The 17782-nt window shown below is 61.6% G+C and overlaps 1 long non-coding RNA gene across 4 annotated transcripts in view; it reads left to right on the top strand.

Moving 5' to 3' along the window:
• The window catches only part of LOC132025200 (uncharacterized), a 5431-nt gene extending 4882 nt beyond the window's left edge, over nt 1-549 (top strand). For all 4 annotated transcript variants that reach the window (XR_009406464.1, XR_009406465.1, XR_009406466.1 and 1 more), the window contains one exon: nt 187-549. This is a non-coding gene — a long non-coding RNA (uncharacterized LOC132025200). The remainder of the gene's footprint in view (nt 1-186) is intronic.
• Nucleotides 550-17782: the final 17233 nt, after the last annotated feature.

Consider the following 17782-nt stretch of genomic DNA (forward strand, 5'->3'; position numbering starts at 1 on the left):
GTCGGAGCCGAGGGTCTGTGGCCCCGGAGGAGCGCTTGCGTTCTTGGGCCGGTTCGTAGAAACAGTTCATGTGCCCAGCTCAGGGGCCCTCTGGGAACGTGGACCGGACCGAGGTGTGGAGGGCGACCGGGTGCCCTCCACAGGGTTCCAGCCTTTTGGACCCTCACAGAGCCTCCCCGTTTGCAGACGGCCTTTTCTGGCTGAACGCGGCCTGTCTCACTACTCATCCCGTTCCATTTCTCCACGTCACGCCAGAATCAGATGGTGATTTTTTCCCCATCTGTTGCCACAATCTGTTCAAACTGTCACATTCCGAGAGCCCCCGGGAAGCTGCGTAGCCCAGAACGGGAAATGAAGGTGCTCCTGCCCCACTTCCTGCGGGTCTGGTCCTCGGCGCGGCGGTGGGGTGCGGTGGGCGCTCGGCCTCTCACGCCGCGCAGCAGAGTCGCTCTGTCTCGGATGCCCGTGGTGAGTGACGCAGCAGCGACCGGACTGGGCCGGGGTTCAATCCTGAAACCTCAAAATAGTCTCCCTCTAATACAGGAATATTTAGTAAAGAAGTTTCTCTTCCAAAGCCTCCCTCTCTTTTTCTGAGACAAATATTTTTTTGCAGAGAGAGAAAAAATTGAAGTCCTCACTCACGCCACCTTTCGAAAGTTCCAAGTGCCCCATAGTTGACCCTGGACGGGCAAAATCTTACCCCTGAGAACATTTCAAGGAGAAAGGGCGACATTTTCCTGTCCTGGTGTTGGGCTGCTCCTCTTATGCAGGATGCTGTTTGCCTTCTGGCAAAGAAAGTGTTTGCAGAGCTGCCCCGCGGCTGTGCTGACCACCCGAGGAATCGGGGCGCCGCCCCACGGATGTGCCCACAGCCCGAGGTACCGGGGTACCGCGGGCCCAGGACAGGGGACAGTGGAGCTGGACTGAACCTGGCGGTGACTTTCGTCTTGGGTACAGCAGCAGGTGTGTTCCCTGCGGACGGAGCAAGCTTTGCTCTGAACAGTTGTGAGAGGAGCAGCCGTCCATCTAGATGTGTTTTCCAGGGGACACGTAGGGCAGTCTTCCTCATGGCTTGGGTACCGGTCCCAGCCCTGATGGGCATTTCACTAGGACAGCAGCCCGCAGCCCCGCCCGACCAGCCCTGCCAGTGAGGAGGGTCCCCAGAAGGCCCCCACGAGGGTGCTGCTCGCTTTACAACGGTCACCCTGCCGCAGCCTGCTGGTCCAAGCAGAACACAGATTCATCCTGCGTCTGCAAAGAGCACACTTTCTGCATGAACTTGCTGAGAGGGTTTCCACGGTTGTTTTCACCGGCGGGTGACCGATGCTGGCCCGTGGTGTGTGACACTGCAGCTGGCCCGAGTGGGACCTGCAGCCACACCCCGTTTCTGTACCCAGAGGCCCAGACTGTCAGTGATGCGAGGCCTCACTTGCATCAGTGATGAGACTGAGGGCGCGCGCTGCGTGGGACTTGTCCTTCCAGGTTCTGTGAGGCCCGATTCCCTTATCTGGGACCTTCCTCTTCCTCCTCCTTCCCCGGCACACAGGCCAGAGCCTGTCGGGGCTGTTCTGCCCAGGGCCAGGGAGCAGCCCTGGGCGGGGGTGGGGGGTCGCTGGCTTGGATGCGCTGGTCGTAGGCGGGCATCCTGCTCCCCTTAGCGTGCCACTGCCTCTCCACCGTGAGGAGCTCACGTCCTCTGAACGATCTTGCAGGAGGCTTTGGCGGGGGGTGGGGGGGTGGGTTCGTATTTCCGTTTGTTGTGGTGGACAGGCCAGGCGAGCCCTTCCCTCCAGAAGCTGTTGGATGCTTCTCGGCTGGCCGGAGCACAGACGCGCACATCCACACACGGCGTTGGCTGCCAGGCCCCCGGCCGGGTCCGTCTGTGTTAGGGCTGAAGCCCAAGGGGCTGCTCCTGGCATTTCCCAAATGTATCGGGTCCCGGGAAATTTTACCGTTCCCCTGGAAGAACCACGCCGGCCTGGGAAACCCTGCTGGACGGGGGGGACCATGTGTGAGACAGTTCTGCACGGGCTTCTGATCAGGATTTGCTGGACATCCGTGTGCAGGCCAATCCCCAGCTTGGGCAGCTCCCGGAGAGTCTGTCCCCTTCTCCCGGGCAGGGGTGTCCACACACGGGGCTGCGTTGGGGGGACAGGCATGTCACGGTGCTGAGTCCGCAGTCGTGCAGCTGGGCTCCAAAGTCGAGGAAGATCCTGGAGGAGCTCCAGCCTCCACGGACGTGAAACCCTTCAGAGGCTGAAGGGCATCCAGGGCAGACATGTAGACTCAGCGAGGGACAGTGCCGAGCAGCTCCGGACACCAGGGCCACACGCCCTCAGCTCTCAGAGACCTTGCAGTTGGTGGGTCCCCCGCCTGTGCCCCCTGTGGCCGCTGCTGGCCCTGCCTGCCTCTGCCTGGCCTCACCTCCCCTGCTAGAGAGGAGAGGGCCAGCGAGGCCAGCGGGACCTCAGTGGGGCCCAGCTGGAAGGAACCCCTCGGATCACTTTTGCTTCAAAGAGAAAGCGTGGGACGCCAGGTTCAAACGGTGGGCGCCGTCGGCTTTGTCGCTCACGCGTTCACGGCGTTCCCTCTCTCATCTGAGCAGAATCGCGATTTGAGCTCCAAGCACAGACCCTGCCTGAAATCGCGAAGCCGTGAAATGTCTGGGGCGCTCGCGGCCCGGTCCCAGACTCGTGGGACACATGATCCTTTCCTCCTCGGGAACCCTCACTTCTGTTCGTGCCGGAAGAACCCAATCCTGCATTCATGCAGCGGGCGGCCGGCGCTCGAGCTCCCAGAGAGAGGTTCTCATGCCCCTTTGGTCTAAACTGGACAGAGCAACAATCCCGCTTTCCTATACCACTGATTGTTCTGGGGTGTATGGGACCCTAAGAGGCCAAAAAGAAAAAAAAAAGAAAAAAAACCCCAACCCCATGTGGAAACCTCATGTTCTCCCCACCCCTTCCTTCCCGTCTGGGGTGTTGGGTGTCGTGCCCAGAACTCTGGTAGCTATTTTGTAACCAGGAGGCCACCAGCACGTGGGTTAAAGGAAACAGGAGGTGAGGCCATCGCACGCTCTGACCGTTTCTTCTGTGACCCCACTAAATGCGTTACTATTGAGCACCTCTAAGACAGACATTTCTCGTATCTCAAACCACTTGTCTGGAGATAGCGACAGGATTTCAGCCCGAGTAGGCCTTACTTCACACAGGCATATTTATTCCTTTCCAACCAAGCTGAACCGATGTGCGTATCATCCCTCGTCCCGTAAACACTGTCAGCAGACGGGGCAGGTGGACCGGAGCCCGAGGGCATCACCGCCAGATGGCAGAGGAGGTCGGAAGCTGCCCCCGGGCCCTGAGGATTGCAGAGGCCACATGCAAGCAGAAGATGATCTGGTGAGATGCTGTGTCCTGGGGCGGGTGCCGTGGCTTTGAGACGGTGGACTCCTCCTGGGGACCCCTACCACGCCCCAGGTGGGCTCCGCGGGCCTCTGGGAGTCCTGAGGCTCCCATCCAGGAGGCCACATGGCTGTGCCAGCTTCTCTTGGGACACCTGCTCGGGTAGTCTCCACATGACAGGCTCGATTCCGAGGGCAGCCATGGGAGGGACCACGTGGAGAGACGGAGGTGGAGACAGCAACAGAGAGATACAGACGGGGAGACCCACAGAGGCCGAGGGACAGAGGGGCAGAGAGCGATGGAGAGAAAGAGACAGAGAGGTAGAGCCGCACACAGACACACAGAGACACAGGGCGCACCCCCTGTGGTAGCCACCTGCTGTCCAGCCGTCCAGCCCAGCCAGGGCCTGACCTGCGTGTGGCAGGTCCTTCAGGGCCACACTCCACCCTCTGCAGCCTGGTCTTGGCCGCCGCGCCGAGGGCTCTTGGGCCTGACTGCTGGGAAGTGGGGAGGCTGCCCCTGCTGAACGGGGGCCTTTGGGCCTTGCATCTCGGGGGGCTGCTGGGTCTGCCGCAGAGAGACAGACGTCGTCTCGGGCTGCGGGGAGTGCGTGGGTCTGGCCGAGCCAAGAAAACAGCCCCATCGCCCTGTCCTCCACCCTTAGCTTGCCCTCCCAGCATCTCGAAGCCTCTCTGGGGAGGGCAAGGCAGGTGAGAGAGCCAGAGGGATGTCCACCACCAAAGTCAACCGAGCTCGAACCACCAACCGGACTTCTCCGTGGTCACCCACCCCGCCTCCAAACCCCCCGAAATTCTCAAATGGAAGCCACAGGCTTGTACCATTTTGCACGATTCTGAACCTGGCAAAGAGGTCCCTGCTGATTTCTCCTGGGCCCAGGCAGGCCCGGGGCGGGGGTGGGCATGCCAGGGGGTCTGCACGCACAGGGAAGTCCCTGGGCCCTTTCCACAAGGGGTCTTTCATTCCAAGCTTCCGCACCCAGTGGAGGGCTCAGGCCAGACCCCTAGGCCATCTCCCACCTGAGGAGGCCGGTCTGGACACCAGCACAGCAGACGGACCTGGATGGGACAGGCGGGACGGGGGTGTCCGGCTCCTCGCTGTTGCCCCCACCCCCAGCCCCGCAGGCAGAGGCTTGAAGGCGGCTTTAGTCCAGGAGGTGAAGGCCCTGCCTCCTTTGTTCACTCACGTCTACCTGGCTGCCTGGACACCTTAGGTACAGGAGCGAGCCCTGGAGACACAGCCCCTGGTTAGGGCTCGGCACCCGTGCCCCTGAAATTACCACCCAAGCTGGCTGCCTCAGTTTATTTTAAAACCTAGAACATTCTAGTAAGAACTGTATCTATTTAGAGTGTCGGGCACAGCGATGGGAGACACAGGTGCCGGGACCTGATGGCTGGAGGCGGCTCCGGACCTGCCTCCTCCCCACCGGTTCCCGAGTGCCTGAGTGGTGAGCGCTCGGTGCGGGGCCGTGGCTGGTCCTGTGCCGCGCAGGTCCTCCCGCGTGACTGTGCCGTGTGCGCTGCGACCCACCGCCCAAGCCCCCTGGTCTCCTGGGCTCGCTTCTGCCTCTCCAGACACCCCCGTGCGGGAGCCCACACAGGGACATCACGGGGAGGAGGCCGGGATCTCCGAAGTCCGAGTGTGGTGAGCCTGTGTTGGCTGCCCACTTTACCGCGGCCGGGACTCGGGCTTGTAGGGGCCGTCGGCAGGAAGCTGGGGACTGAGGATAGAACGGCAGCGGGAAAGGGCCCCAGAGAAGGCAGGGATGCAGGCGCCGTGCGGGGTGGGCAGGGCGCAGGCTGGAAACGGGCGCCTGCGGCCCGGTCTGCGCCAAGCGGGCGGGTGGGCGAGGTGTTTCCACCATCTGTGCCATGGGGCTGCCTTCCCAGCCGGGGGACACTGACGGGAGCGCGGCCCTTAAACGTGCGTCTGGGGAGGGCCAGCTCCAGGCCCTGAAACTGCAGACACGGTGATTACGCCTAGAGAGTCACGCCGACAGCCTTGTCTTCCGTGGGTGCTGGCTTTGCTCACGCTCCCAGCGATGATTTCAAACGTGTCCCCCCTGATGATCCCCGGCTGTTGGCCGATGCGGTCTCTGCCGACGGTCCACCGGTTCTTCCGTTTCTCCGCTTTCCTGGGTCCGTGCAACCAGGAGACAGGAGGCCGAGGCGTGGGGCAGGGACCGGCCTAGAGCAGGGGGTGGGGCGGCGGGTGCTGTGCCAGCCCCAGGCTGGTGGCCCCACAGCCTCCGAGGCAGCCGCCGCCCGGCCTCACTCAGGCGTGGGGCGCAGGCAGGAGAGCCTCCCACAAAATTCCCAAACGTGTCCCTAAGGAGGTGTCACGTCAACTTCACGTGAATTTTTAACCCAAGAATCATTTTTCACCCAAGAATCATCTCGTCCCCCATTTAGACCGTTTCCAACCCCCTCCGCCAACCAGGGAGGAAGTTAAGGGAAACCAAGCCCTTCGTGTGCTTTTACCCTGGAAAATTTCCCCTCTTCTTCCCTGGGAGGTGGGGCCCGGGGTCTGTCCCTGCCGCTGAGCTGGGTCTCCCCGTGAGCACAGCCTCCTCTCTTCCTTCCAACGCAGCGCCCTGAAGTCAAGACTCAGGGGGAGACCACCCGGCTCCAGGGGCCCCAGAAGGACCAGGTTTGGCCCCTCGACGGTGACAGCATCGGAAGGCAGAGACAGGTGGAGGTGGGATTAGAAAGTGATTTATTGCAGCGAGGACGACCCGGGAAGACAGCGGGCTCACATCTGCAAGACCCCATCCCACCGCCAGGAAGGCAGGGAGATGTGGGGAGGGGTCGGTGGGTGCCCGGCGTGGGGCAGGGCGGCTCAGGCGGACGGCCGCCGGGGTCTTGCTGGCTCAGTGCAGTCCCTGCTGCTGGAGGGCGAAGTTCGGTTCCCAGCAGGGGATGCTTTGCCTATGAGGCCTTTCGGTTGAGTTCCTGGTGCGCCCGAATGAAAAATTAATCAGAAAGTGCAGACCGAGGTCAGAAGGGAGGCAGTGGAGCCTCTTTCATTCTGGGCATCTTCACGGTCGAGACTCCACCTGCCACCACAGTGTCCCTTTCGGGGGCACTTTGGCCACGGGTGTACCTCCACGGCGCAGACGCAGGCCCGTCGCTGAGCTTGTCTTGGATGGTCCCAGCAGACACATGCGGGCTGCAAGGGGACCCATGGAGCACGCGTGGCTCTCTGTGAGCCTCCGGGACAGGGAGGGCATCTCCATGTGCCCAGCAGAGACAAGAATGTGCCGTGGCACTACCCCTGGGGCCAAGGGCCTGCACAAGCCCAGACACGGGAAGATGCTGACGTCAGCGACACGGACACATTACAACACGGCGGCTGACCAGTTGGCTTGAAACGGGGCACGCCCCGTCTCTCACTGTGTCCGTGGGCGGCAGTCTGGGCGTGGCTCGGCTGGGTGCCCCCAGACGTGGGGGCTGGGGCTGCGGTCACATCCGAGCCACCCCCGCCTGCCCCCTCACTCAGGCCTGAGGGCTGCTGGGTTCCGGCGCCATCAGACGGAGGTGTCCTCCCGCGGCCAACGTGCTTCCTCAAGCAAGCTGCGGGGCCGGGTCTGCCTGAGACACTGTCACACGCTTATGGGACATAAGCACACACGTGGTGTCACCTCTGCCGCGTTCCTGTGAATCTCAGGACTCACCTTGACGTCTGTCTGCCACCATGCCCTGGCAGATGTTCCAATTTTAAAAAGCGAGAGAGTAGGAACATGGCCCAGATGGATCGCAGACCATGAAGACGGTGTGGGCAGGGCTCCGGGCTGCTTCCAGCCTCAGCACTTGGGTCGGGAGGGGGGCATCAAGCGTCACTTCAGGTCCACAGGGTCAAGAGATGGATGTGACCTCTCCCGGTCTCTGTCCCCACCATCCCCTGATTTGGGGACCAGCAGGGATAGGTCTCGGGTCCACAGACCCTGCGTGGAGGAGATCCACAGACAATGGCACTCACGCCCCACCTCGTTTAGCTGGGCAGGTTTTAGGATTTCTTTAAGATGACAGCTGGCACCGGCTTCCATGATACGCATGGCTTCGTACAGTCCTCCGAAGCCGCGTGGGCGGGGATGTAGATGCCGATCTGGACGGTCCTTTCTCACCATCAGGCGGCAGAACGCCTCAGCTCCTTCCTCCTGCCCAACGCAGTGCTCCAAGACTCAGACACACACAGTAAACGTGCATGGTCTCTCGTGGTTTCTGGGGGTCAGCAACGTGGGAGCAGCTGGCTGGGGGTCTGGGCTGTGGTCTCATCTGAAGGTAGGAGGAGTGGCTCCCGCACACAGTGGGCTGTTGGCTTCTCTCCGCGTGAGGCCCTCCACGGGGCTGGGCGCACCTGCGGGGGGTGGTGGCAGGACAGCCTTGTCACTCCCAGTCAGGTCTGCAACATCCTGTTGTGACACGGGTCAGTGCTGCTCAGGGTGGGGGGGACCGCACAGAGCACAAGGACCAGATGGAGGGGAGGTTGGTGCCGCGGGGGGAGTCCCGTGATGAGATCCTTGGCATAGGGCATGGAAGCCGAGTTTAAACCAGATGAGCCAGCCAATGTGGCAAGTGGAAAGGTAAGCGGCCCAGATGAGAGCAGAGGGACAGCGGGACCACGATGGGCCAGTGTGGGGGACAGGTCCGTGCGGACTGCCGGGGACATGCCAGGGGCACAGCAGACTCGGGGAGGCTCAGCAAGGGCCAGAGATGGCTCTGCAGGAGCAGAAGTGGGGGCCTAGGCAGCCACACACACGCCCTCAGCCCACGAAGCCACTAAGAACCGACATTCTCTGTCCTCACAGGAGCTGGAGCTGAATCAGGGCCCGTCTGCAGCGAGAACTCACGGGACTCAGGCAGCACGCTTGGTGGCAAAGAGGCCCCAACAGCATGACCCAAGGAGCAGGCCACCCGGTCCCCTCAGCCTGCCGCCTGCCGCCTGCCTCTCTCCACGGGCCCAGCTCCCACAGGGTACTCTGCACTCCCATCCCCGCTGGTTATCCAGAGAGTAAAAGCCGCACCCCGTGTGTGCCTACCCTCGGGCCGTGCCCGGTCGTGCGACATCAGGGACAGCACGCCTCTCCACCAGCTTTCACCCACGTCCCTTCTGGCCAGGTCATCCGGTGGATCTCAGGAAGCCCTCCAGCTTGCAGACGCCAAGGCCTGCCACCCGCTCCGGGACCCCTCACCCTGCGACACTGTCCTGACCCCGTCTATGCCGGCATGCGTGTGCCCTGGAGGAAGCTGCAGCAGGGGCTGTGTATCCTGGGGCCGACCGGCCCCTGCCCTCCCCCTGCTGTGCTCACCAATCCTTCCCACCTTTGCCCAGAACACACCCGGACGACCTTGGAGCCCTGGACCACAGCCCGGCCGGAAGTTCAGCGTCAGCTTCTGACGGTGGGTGGGGATGTGCGGGTGCCCCTCTGCTATCACGACCAACTGCCCGCTCTAAGCAAGGGAGCTCAAGAGAGGGGGCTCCTACACCCCCATGCCCCACACCCACAGCCCAGCCCTCCTCCGGGCTGCAGGCGCTCCCACAGATGCTACTGGGTGGTTATTCCATCTCCGCATATCAGTGCGCACGACCGGGTGCATCGCCGTCTCCTTTCTCCCCCAGCCCCCGAGCAACCTTCTGTCTTGGCCTCCAGAAGCAGGCGGAGGACTGGGCTGCTCAGGGGATGACGTTCAGCCAGGGAAACGGTGGCCCCAGCCCTGGGACCTGCGCGCTAGCACGGCTCCTCTCTGCGCACCGTGGGTCGTCCCCGGAGTGTCTGATTTTTGTCTGCTCGTCCCCCGGTCAGGGGTCCTTGGGAATCGGGGTGACGTGGGATCATCCCAGTCCGTGTTTCCTGCCAAGCAGGGATTTTCTCATGCTAGGAACAGAATGGGACCCGGAATCCGCGCATGAGAAAGCCGTTCCCAGGGCCCCTGCTCCTGGTTTCTGGCCAGGAGCCCTTCTTGCACCATGTGTCTAGCTTCTGCTCTCGAGGTTCGAAAGACACACGGAGTGCTGGGTGTCTGGACACAGCTCGGGGTGTCCACAGCACTTCCCAGCCTGGGGTGTCCACAGCCACCGTGAACCGGGGCACCGGTGCCTGGTGACCAGGGAGGAGGGTGTTCCCGGGGCCCGCTCACAACTTCTACCCTGGAGCTCCGGCCCGTCCTCCGCGGCGGGGCGCACAGCCAGGGGCAGCCAGCACTCGGGGCGTCCGCGGCTCAGGCCCGCCAGCAACCGCACGGACATCCTGGCCCGTGGGCGGCTCCTTGCTTTACATGTGACAGAGTCGCCAGATACGGCATTTAGAAGTGTGTCTCGTGCCGTGTCTGGGATACACTTACACTAGAGTTACTCATTGTGTGTCTGAGATTGGACTTCAAAAGAGCCATCTGTGTATAACGTGACTTCCCTAATCACGAGGGCTTTGAATCTGGGTTCTGTGATCTAATGCCCCAAGACTCAGTTTTGCCACCTTTGAGATGGACAGGACAGCCCCCACATCTCTGAGCGGTCACGGGGATAACATCGGGGCTGCCTGAGAAGCCCCCGGCTGAGTCTGGGTTCCTGGCGCGAGCGTGCCGCCTCTCTCAGTGGCCAGGAGAAGAACTGAGGTGGCCCAGGATGGCTTGTTGTGGTGCTGGTGACAAAGGTGGCCACTTAAACTGGAATTCCCACCCAGGGACTTCTGCTTGGCACACAAGACCTCCGTGGGCTTGGGACGTTCATGTCATCCTCACCACCATGGGCTGTGGGTGTGGACAGGCCGGGGAGGGTGGCTGAGCAGAGCTGGGGTCCCATGGAAGCAGCTCTGTCACCACCCCCCAGGGGCCCTGTCCCTCCGGACCCTGTGGGTGGGAGTGAGAGGTCACCTTCCTGTTGGTCTCACGATGCTCTATGAACAGTGGCCGGCAGCGGCGATGCTGAATCCTTAGACAGCCGGCCACCGCCAGACACTCTATGCGCTCACGATGCCAGGGGCCCTGCGTCCCCAGCATCCTGGGGTGGCCCGGCCAGGGAACTCGCCCCTGTGCCATGGCTGGCAGGTGGCCTCCCCGTGCCCTGCAAACCTGTGTGGTCAGCATGAGGCACCTCTGCTTCTGGGAGATGCTGCCTTTCTATCGGGAGATCCCAGAGGCTGGCTTTTCCGGAGCCTTCTAGTTACCATGGTGACAGATCAGCCAGGGATGAGCCCTCAGCTGGCTGACAAGATGTCACGGGCACCACAGGTTCAAGGCTGGTCCCACTTCAGGGAGCGTGTGTGACTTGGTGCCTGGAGGGCGGGGGTGGGGAAGATCGCCGCCCAGCACCCGCCCCACGTCTGGCAGTACCTCTGGGCCGCAGGCTGGGGTTCCCCGGACCCGTAGCAGGCCCTGCGGGGGCAGCTTAGTGCAGTGAAAACCCACCCAGAGGACTGGGGAGGAGCCTGGGGCAGAGAGGGCGGAGCCAGGCCCTTGACCTGCTTCCCTCCAGCCGCTCAGTCAGGACTTCAGTCCTTCCGGAGCTGATGGACTCGGTCCTGCCAGCTCCCGCCTCCCTCCCCCCTCCTTGTGGGGCCGCAGCAGCCCTGCTCTTCTTCGAGGCTCCTGGAACTCAGCCTCCCTGCTTTGACTTCCTGCCATTGGGGGATTAGTAATGTTTATCTAGTGGTTTTATTGATCAGTTAGAAGAGAAGATGCTTGTTGAGACGCGAGCCCGGTCACCGCTGACCCGCATGTGTGTGGGGGCCAGACTCTCAGAGGTCGCCACCACGAGCCCCTGCGCCTGAGGGGAGCAAGCGCCTGGCCCCGGGAGGGACCCCGTGCCCCAGGGACCCCGTGCCCCAGGGACCCCGAGGGGAGTGAGGACCGAGTCCCCTGAGAAGCCGACCTCCTGCATGGGGCGGCTTCGGTTAGGAGGGGGTGACAGGCAGGGGCCCGGGGAGCAGCAAGCTGAAGGGTCTTAGCTTTCCAACTGTCTGGGGATGCTTCCCACTGACCAGCCGAGGGTCTTCCAGGTTCTCCTGAGGAATAAAGCTGCTTGCCTGAGTCACGGTGTCCTGGAGCAGGATGGGAGGGAAGCCCTCCGTGTGTGCAAGTGTGTGCACGTGTGTGTGTGCAGTTGTGTACGTGTGTAGGGGTCTCCCAGGACCCACATGGACAGACGTTCACACCGTAACTTTGACGTGCTTGCATGATTTTGCGTGGGTTATGGTGTATGACAAAACGGATAGCACCAAAAACAGCCGCCCCGTTTATCACGGCACACTCCGCCAACATCTCTAGGGCTGCGTTCCGACAAGCTCTCTGTCTCCAGTGGGCCCTCAGGGTCCTTGGGCCCCCAGCACCCACCCCTGCGTCAGGCCAGGGCTGACTCAACACCCTCCCCCGCCCGGTGCCAGCGTGTCCCCTCCTCCGGGAAGCCTCCGGCTCCCTCACCTGCGCGGTCACGGGGAGCACGTCAGTAGCGCTCAGGCCCACGGGCATCTGCTGAGGGTCCCTGGTGCTGCGGAGGGGGCGCGGGCTACACGGTCACTCAGGCCGAGGAGCCACGTGCCTGGGACGAGCACACGGGCGTGCAGGGCTCTGTGTGCGTCTGTGTGCAGAACCCCGGGTGTGTCTGTAGTTTTACTGGAGTTGGCCGTCAAAATAAGTTCAGACACTTGACAGGAATCGTGGAAGTTTCAGTTTTCTCTTTGGATGAAAGTGACGATCTTCTTGCTCTCCGACAGGCACAGCTGTCATGGATTTCACAACAACCCGAGCTTTGACGCATTGTTGACACTCGCTACATTTCTAATTGGCACATTTGTGTTCCCGGGGAGTGGGGTGTGCTTCTCGGTCATCCTCGTCTGGGGCCTCGGGGAGGCACAGGGGTGGGGAAAGAGGAGCTCTGGGCGCCCCGTGGTTCCCGCAGGAGGGGTGCAGGGCTGCAGGCTGTGAGCCCCCCGGGACACCCATGCCCACTGCCCCAGGGAGCCCTGCATGGCCCCGGGGGTCAGAGGAGATGCCCGTCGCCCTCCACACAGCAGGAAGGAAGCCGTGACCGTGACTGCCAGGACATCACCAAATGCTGGACCTCTGAGATCCAAGGCAGTGGGGAGAATCTGGGGAGCAGGCTAGCTCCTCGGCGTCACCTCCCCACGGTGGGAGCCCTGCGGCCCGCGATCCGGCACTTCCGAGCTCTGACCTGCCTCATGGCTGCAGGCTGTGCTGGCTTCCAGAAAGCCCATGGAGCCTCTGCAGGGACCATCTGCCTGCCTTCTCCATGGGGCAGCTGAGGCCTTGAGTGCAGGGCTCCGTTCTGACCGGAGGATGACTGCCGTGACCGACGGTTTGAGGTCAGAGTCGGTAGTCAGGTCCCAAGTGGGGAAGGAGGTCCCAGCTTGGGGACGCTGTTGAGCTAGAAGCCAGATGTGCCTCTTGCTTCCTGTCCTCAGAGCCAAAGAAAGGCCGGGCCCTCCACTTGGGAGCAGACACTGCTTGTGGCCAGGTTTGGAAAGATCCTGGGCTCCGGGCCACTTCCTCTTTGTTCTAGTGCTCCCGGTGCTGGGGCCAAGTGGGGGATCCCTGCCCTCCCAAAAGCACGTGCTTGTCTCTGTGCCCTAGAGTAATTTATGATGCACATTTTTACCCGGTCCCTGGAGCTACAGTGGGTTGTGCTTGAGACAAAATCGAGTCAAAACCGGCTGGGGGCGCCCCCACAGACAGTGCGCTTCCCCCTAGAACTCTAAATTCCACGGTTAATGACATATTGTTGCGACGGGGGTGCGTGGGGCCGTTTGGAACAAGAGGGGCCTTTCTTGTTAAATTCAGCCAACAGGGAGCCCTGAGACACCCGGGGCCTTAGCAAGTAGCGGCAGGACCCCAGGAGGCCGGACGCCTTGCCCACGACAGACTGCCCGGCACGGCTGGACGTGTGGCTTCTGCTGCTGTCTTGCTCCTCTACGCGAGGACCTTCTCCTTCTTAGACACAGAGCTCCAGAAAGCAGGGCTTCTATGGGCCCTCCTCACCCCCGAGCCAATGCCTCCGAACAGAGGAGACGCAGAGAGATGGTGCCCTTGACGCTGACCTGCTGAGTGCCTTTTAGAGGTTTTTTTTTTTTTTAAATTAGTTTATTTTTACCAAGGTGAGAGATGCATGAAGTTTTAAAAGTCCAAGAGGGGTGCCCGAGGGGCTCAGTGGGTTAAAGCCTCTGCCATCAGCTCAGGTCATGATCCCAGGGTCCCGGGATCGAGCCCCGCATTGGGCTCTCTGCTCAGCAGGGAGCCTGCTTCCCCCTCCTTCTCTGTCTGCCTCTCTGCCTACTTGTGATCTGTCTGCCAAATAAATAAAACCTTTAAAAAAAAAATAAAATAAAAGCCTGAGGCCTGGCAGGAGAACCAGCAGACTGTCACCCCATTCCTCTGGCTTCCTGTCTGAGAATGCGGCCCTCAGTGGGAGAGCATGACGGCAGAGCTCTGCGGAGTCCCTGGTCCCGGCTCCTGTCCCTCAGCATCGTGGTGCGCCCGTCACCCAGGCTGGGCGGGGAAGAGTCGGGCCTCTGTTCGTCCTGACCGCCGTCTGGCATGTCACTGTGTGGACATAGCCCGGGCATAACATACTCCGTGAAGACCGAGGTGCCTCGCTCATGTGTCGTTGGGACGCCTTCTCTTACTGACTCGTCACAGTTCTTTACATATTGGGATACAAATCCTTTGTTGGTCGTGTGCAGGTGTATCCCTGTCTGACCTTTGTGCCCATTGTAGGGGCGTCCTGGGAGCGCAGTTGGTCCCGCCATGTTCCCCTGGAAGTCTGTCCTAAGTCTCTGAGACCAGGCTTCAGGCCCCCCAAACCCGAGATGGGAAGCGAGGGGCTGCTTCTTTCTTTCTTTCTTTTTTTGAAGATAGAGTTGTCCTTCTTCCTGGGTGGGGGGCTTCCTTTCCATCTCTGGCAATGGGGGGGGCGGGCGGGGCTGCTGCTCCTTTGCTTTGGGAACCCCCTGCCCGGACAGCTTGGGGAGCTCCTGTTGGAGACACGCTGCCCACGTCCTACGGCCCCTCCTCCTGGGGAGGTGAGTGAGAGCGGAGAGTTCCGGAATGCCTTCACTGTGACAATGTGGGGGACAACACTGGGTCAATTATTCACACTCTTAAAACAGATGGCGTGTTTTCAAGGATCACCGACGGGTTGCTTCATTTTTTATATAATCCGCGTGCTTCTGCTGTTGGTGCTCGACCCCAACTTCCCACGACCGGCCTGAGCTCTGCTGCTGCACGGGGCGGGCGGCTGGGGCTCCCGGCCAGCATCATGGGGACGTGCCCGCAGGCAGGTGCGCCCTGGAAGGGCAGAGGCCTCTGCAAACATGGGGCAAGCCCGCCTCTCTCGCGTGGAGGACAATTCGGGGCGTCCTCTGGGGCCTGGGCCCCCTTACCTACATGGTGACTTGCCCACAGACGTGACTCCTTTTTCCTCCTCACTTGTGCTTCCCGGAATCGTCTTTCCGAAAACCTCCTGCTTGCAGAGGGACCCAGACCAAGACAGCTGCTTCGTTCCGGGGAGGACCCAGGCAGCTCCCAAAGTGTGTATAACATATAAATCGTCATGCGGCCGCACGGGGGACACCCCGACTTACGTTTGATATCCTCTCTTCACGTGCCTGTCCACTGCTTCTCCAGTGTCTGTAAAACCTGTGTGCGTGCGCGTGTGTGGCTGTGTGTGATGGTAACCATGTAGTTAAGGTGGGGTCTGACGGCTCGACTGGCCAAGTCACACGTGCGTGTGCCCAGCTTCTTTGATGATCGGGACAAGCGGACACTGATGTCGTCCTGAGTTACAGGGCTTCGGAGGGTAAACCTGTGCCTCGGGGTGCCGGGTAGGGGGTGCGGTACGCGAGGAAGGAGGCTAGAAATGATGCAAACAGTGATCAGACCTGGCATGGAAGGTCGGGCAAAAGCCCCAGAGATGCGTGGACACCGCTCGGGGGAACACTGACAGAGTGTGCTGATGTTTGTAGTTGTCACAGGGCCTGTGGAAGGGCTTCCCCTGCTGCTTATTTAAAATGCTCCAGGCCAACAGACACCGTGGTCTGCGATTTTAATTGTTCGGAAGCGTTTGGGTTTGCAGTCTGTTTCAAGTCGTGGGGACACGTGCTGTTTCTTAGAACATCTTTGCCGCACCGGCCGGAGAGTGGTTGAGTGTTTAGGGCGGTGGTTCTCCAAGTCCCGTCTCAGGACCCACAGCCTCAGCGCCGCCTGCGAGCACTGGGAATTCCAACTCCCCTGTTCGCCCCAGACGCGCGGACTCAGAAACCCAGCAAGTGTGTTTCAGCGAGCCCGCAGGGGCCCGGCGCCCGCCTGGGCTGGAGAGCCCACAGCGCCACGGAAGCCGTCGATCGGCGTGTGCATGGAAACGGTGGTCACAGAAGGTACCCAAATCAGCGGACGGTTCTCTCAGCGCACCAAGGCTCTTGGACGTTAAGGGGTCTCCCCGTGCCCCTCTGGGGTGGCCCCCTCCAGCCTGTGGTCCTGTTAGCCCTCATGGCATTTGTCCTTCTGCTGTAGAGCACAGGAGGGAGAATGGACCCCAGCCGGTTCGTCCCCTGACTGCCCGGGAGGGCGGGAGGCTGCAGGGATCAGACACCTTCCGGCCTCGGTCCCTCCCGACCTCCCACCCGTTCTGAGCACGGCGAGTCCTTCTTCGGCCTCAGCACCTTGTGGGGGCGGCGAGCACTCTGGGAAGTCAGGGACGTACTGTGTGTGAGGTTGTGCGGCTGAGCTCCGAGTGCGTGCACGTGTGCAGCCGGTGTGCACGGGTGTGAGGCACGTGATGTGGCACATGGCTTGTGTCCGGTGTGTGTTTTAAACCCCGTGTCCTTGCAGAGGTGCCGCTGGGTGGACGGTACGAGGGACGACCCAGGACGGTAGAGGACACAACGGTTTGGGGGTCATGGTTTTGTGACCGTGGCCCACGCCCAGAGGACGCCCTGCAGAGTGACACGGTCCCCAGGGGAGTGGCCTGTGCCCCAGGCAGATGTGCTTCTCTCCTCAGTTGGGGGCCGGGGTGGGTGCTGGGCCGGACGTCCGTCTGTACCTGCAGTGTCCCTGAGACCTGGACGTGGCCCGTGTAGCGGGGGACGGAGACCGACGGCCAGTCCAGGGCCAGGGCCGGGCAGATCTGGGAATACGAAGAGGTGCTCTTCCCTGCCCGTCTGAGAGGGGGTGGAGCCTTCTCCTGCCAGCTCTGGTTGGTTCTCAGGCCCTGGTCTTCCTGGTGCCCATGAACCAGTCCCGCTTCTCTGCACACAGTCTCTCTGTCCCCTCTTGTCCCGGTCTTCAGACAGAACGCTGCTGACTCGGCTGGCACGGGGAGGCCCGTCGCCACGGCGAACCGCGCCCTCTGAGAGGTGCTGTGGCTTCCCGCGTGGGTCCCTGCAGGTTGGTGGGACACAGCCCTAATCCCCAGGGCCAGGGTATCTGGAAGAGGGCGGGCACCCCAGCCAGTCTCCTTGGAGCTCAGGAGCACGGGCCGCCCGCTGGGTTTGTGCAGGAGACACTGGGCCCCTTAACAATTGCCTTATTGATTCTCACACTTAAACATTAGAGAAACGAACCCTCTGCCACATTTGTGGCAGGATTCTATTTTTGGCCTGCCCTTGGTCTGCTAAGTGGCTTGGGTGTTCTTTGCCTGCCCGTTAGCACCCGCCCGAGGTCAGCCTTCTTTCCCTGCACGGCCCTTCCCTGCTCTGGTCCTGGCCCAGCCTTGCCCCACGTGGAAACCGGTTATCACCGCCTCCAACCGTCTCATGCTTCGGCTCATAGAAAACGAGGTTTGTTTCGGTGAGCGCATCTCAAGTCAGAGCTTAGACCGACCTTCCCCAGACCACGTGGCCGACAGCTCCGCGTTATTTGTGGAACAATCCATTCTTCATTCATCCCTTTACTGTCTCTTTCTCCCCCGAATTCAGCTTTCTCGAGGCATAACGTACACACCGCACAGCTCACCCACGTCGAGCACGACACTTGGTGCATGCCGGTAAGTCGGTGGAGTTAGTCGGCTCACCACGAGCCTGCCTGTGTCCCGACGGCCCGCTCCCCCCGGCGGCCATGCTCTCGGTGCGCGCCGGTCCTCCTCTCTGGGCATCTCACGCCCGCGCAGTCACGCCCCCCGCTGCCCTCCGCTCCTGACCTCTATCACGGAATGTAACATTTTTTAGGTTTATCTGCGTGGTAGCGGTCGGTCCCTTTCAAACGTGGCGCAATACCCCCCCCACCCCCGCGAAAGATAACCCTGATTTATCTCTTCATCACCTGGCGGGCAGGTGCGTCCGTTCTGCCTTCTGGCCGAGCGCGCTGCCGTGCATGGTCACGTGCAAACCTGCCTGCGGTCCGATCTTCTGGTATCTCTGG

Source organism: Mustela nigripes, chromosome 9 (genome assembly GCF_022355385.1).
Source record: "Mustela nigripes isolate SB6536 chromosome 9, MUSNIG.SB6536, whole genome shotgun sequence".
Classification (NCBI taxonomy): Eukaryota; Metazoa; Chordata; class Mammalia; order Carnivora; family Mustelidae; genus Mustela; species Mustela nigripes.